Below are 3688 nucleotides of genomic sequence, written 5' to 3'. Positions count from 1 at the left end.
TGGTGATCACTAATGCCATGAATACCAAGATGAGTGGGAGGCTGGATTCTCCATTGCACATGGCAGCATACATCTTGAATCCCAAATATAGTTATGCTGACCCGAGCATCTTTACAGATGTGGAGGTAGTGGCTGTGCTTATGGAAGTCATGGAGACATTTTATTATGATGATGACATCAAGCAAAATAAGGTGTTTAACATTGACTTCACCAAGTTTAAAAAGAAAGAGGGTATGTTTGGGAAGGTGGCTGCATTGAAAGCAATGGAGAATAACAATTTTGATGTCGGTAAGCATGTTCTCAAAGCAAAAAAAAACTTACTATAACATTTATGAAATTATGGGCTGATTGCATGTTATTTCACTTGTCTCAAATTGTAGCTGATTGGTGGTCAACTTATGGATTACAAACTCCTACATTGCAACACATGGCCATAAGGATACTCAACTTGACCACAAGTTCATCCAGATGCGAAAGAAATTGGAGCACTTTTGAAATGGTAACTCTTAGACTTCTAACAATTAGTCAAATCTGAATATTACAATTTGTCAAATCTGAATATTCTTCTCACAATTTATTTCATGAGGCTTCCATTTTCATTTTGTAGGTAGATGCAAAGAGGAGAAATAAACTAGATGTGGCCCGTAGGTACAATCTAGTTTATATCCAATTCAATGGAAGGATGATTGATAAAAGAAAGAAGTTATCCTCTTCTAGTGATGTTCTTCTTGGTGAAGATGTGTCACGAGCACAAGATTGGATATGTGAAGAGGCATACATTGATGATGAGTTTGATCCCACTACGGGGGTATCATACAACATCATTGATGAAGCAGTGGGGGAAAGCGAACCTACAGAGCCTCGTAGGAGTGCACGAGTTAGAGAACTCCATGAAGTTGAATAATACGTTGAGGATGATGATGATGAATCTGATCATGCGGTAGATATGGATGATGATGAGATTGATTACGAGTCCAATGATGATGGGGTGATGGCAACCAAAGATGATGAAGAGGAGGAGGAGCCCCTGCAGCCTTGAGCCATTCGTCGCAAACTTATTTTGCTTGCTATTTGTGTGCCCGAACCTTACGTTCTTAATCCTTATTACCTTGATACCTATTTCTATGTGTGTGGCCGAACCTTGTTAGCATGTTACTTATTTGGCTATTTATATCTATATAGCTGAACTTATTTGGACCTTGTTACCTATTCGTCTTGTGAACCTTATTATGAATTATATTCGGTATTTCCTATTTGTGTGGCTGCTATTTATCTTTACATGCGGATGCATATTGTGTGGCCGCCATTTATTTTGTATTCCCTATTTGTGTGGCTGCCATTTATATTGACATGTTGGATTGCATACTGTATTGTGGGGTTGCATATTTATCTTGATATGTCAGATGCATATTGTTTGTTATTTCCTATATCCGGGTTAACAATTTTACCTCTTGTGATATTGTTTATGATTTTTATTTTTCATATACCTATAGTACCATATTTTGCTATATCATATAACTAGGAGCATGGGAGTGTGGTATGATACATAATTTTTTTTAATATACATTTCTAAATTCCTATTTAATCTACTGATTAATGTTCGACCGATTAATCCAGTTAATAGGCCGATTCACTGATTAATCCTTACTCCCAAGCCGACCGAGCAGTTACCAGTTACCGAGTTCCTCAACATTGAGTGAAACCTATGGCCCCCGGGTCTCTTTTCCATTATATTGAATCTATTTTCCATCATACTAGTTTCTGATCTACTATTTTGCAATATTTTACTCTCCGATATATAAACCAAAAATACCAAAAATATTTACTTTACCGTTTATCTATCTCTATCACATCTCACTTTTGCAAGTAACCGTGAAGGGATTGATAACCCCTTTATCGCGTTGGGTGCAAGTTTGTTGATTGTTTGTGCAGTGACTTGTGTGTTGTCTCCTACTGGATTGATCCCTTGGTTCTCAACTGAGGGAAATACTTACTCTACTTTGTTGCACCACCCTTTCCTCTTCAAGGGAAAAACCAACGCAAGCTCAAGAGGTAGCAGTCAACATAGTCCACTACTAGTGGGAGGAGAGCACCTATGTTACCTTTGTCATTCCACTCATGTGGTGTAGGTGAGGTGGGAAAGACAAATGGTGGTCATTATCTTCATCTTCATGGAACCATGTGGGGGGGTGCATCATATTCCACCATGGCCATCGTCTTGTCCTTAGGAAGGATGAAGTCATCACGGATCGGCGCGTCATAATAAATGGGACCTAACACCAAATGATAAGACACAATAGAGGTAGAGGTCAAGTCATTAGTGTTGAAAGTGTCCTCACATGACCTATCAACTATCTCATTCTCTCTATGTGGTGGCTCACCCACTCCCTCAACATAGGTGCACTCGAACTCACATATGGTGGAGTTACTCATCTCACGCAAGTGGTGATGGTTGTGGCTCTCATCACATGGTAATTGGGGAAACTCGTCATATATGGGGCTAGTGGTGAAGTCACTCTCACTCTCAATATGGTGGCACAAGTCACTCAAGTCGTCATACGTCGCCGTGTCAAAGGGAAAATCCCATGCTCAATCCTCTCGTAGTCGTCGCCGTGGATGTAGGCCGAAGATGGCACATCATCACTCTCGTCGTGGATGAAGGCCGAAGATGGCACATCATAACGCTCGTTGCCAATGGTGGAAGCATCATCTTGGAGCTCATTGGGCTTGGACATCTCGGTGGTACTAGCCTCATGCTCGACGTCTTGGAGCTTGGTCTTCGAGAAGTGTGCTTGGGGTGGAGAAGCCTTAGCCTTCATGAGTTCTTGTTTTGCCGAGAGCACCAATGTATTTGTCTTCGAGGGACTTGTAGTTATCGCGGAAGATAGTGTTGGAGATGTCGTTGTTCCATCCCATCATGAAGTGGAACTTCATACAAATGGGGTCGTTCATGCCGGCACGTTGCAAAGCTTTCTTCATCTCTGTGAAGTACTCATTGATGGACTTGGATCCTTGGATGGTGTTCTCCAATGTGTGTTGAAGATGTTCCGTGTAGGTGGAAGGCACAAACTCCCACAAAATAGCTTCCTTCATCTCGGGCCAACTTATGGCATAGCTCTTTGAAGGTGTGTGAACCACCATGTCAACACGTAGTTGTGGAAGTTACTTGTGGCGCACTTCACTTGATCTTCGAAGGGGACTTGATGTAACTTGAGGTAGTCGTCCATCTTGCACTCCCACTCGATATACTCCTCGGGGTCTTGAGTCCCATAGAAAGGAATCTTGTGGTCGGTGTCGAGGTCATAGTAGCTTGTGGAAGTCACAGACTTGAGCTTGGGGAGCTTCACTTGAGGTGCAGGTCGGCGAAGATACCACAGGTCCAAAGGCAAAGATGCCTTGAAGTCGCTTGGCGAAGATGCCAAGGTAGATGGTGAACTCATAGAGCAGTTGTTGGTGTTGAGCTCTTGACATTCATGTTCTTGTCGGTGACGGTTTCTATGCCGATGTGATATTGCCGGTGATGGTAGCTCAAAACGATGTGCACTTGAGAATCTTCTTAAATATGAGGAAGACCTCTTGCGATTGTTGATGAGGACCTTGAGATCCTCCATTTGAGCATCCATCTTGGCGTCCAAATTGTTCTTCATGGCATTGAACTCGTCATTGTTGTTGTGGACGAAGTAGATGT

At 42.1% G+C, this 3688-nt stretch overlaps 1 pseudogene; it reads left to right on the top strand.

Moving 5' to 3' along the window:
• Positions 1-427: 427 nt before the first annotated feature.
• Positions 428-1039, top strand: LOC123135333 (nucleolin-like; annotated as a pseudogene).
• The last annotated feature ends 2649 nt before the right edge of the window (positions 1040-3688 follow it).

The sequence above is a fragment of the Triticum aestivum genome, chromosome 6B (assembly GCF_018294505.1).
Source record: "Triticum aestivum cultivar Chinese Spring chromosome 6B, IWGSC CS RefSeq v2.1, whole genome shotgun sequence".
NCBI lineage: Eukaryota > Viridiplantae > Streptophyta > Magnoliopsida > Poales > Poaceae > Triticum > Triticum aestivum.
The sequence above is the reverse complement of the archived record's forward strand: the minus strand, read 5'-3'. Positions and strand labels throughout refer to the sequence as shown.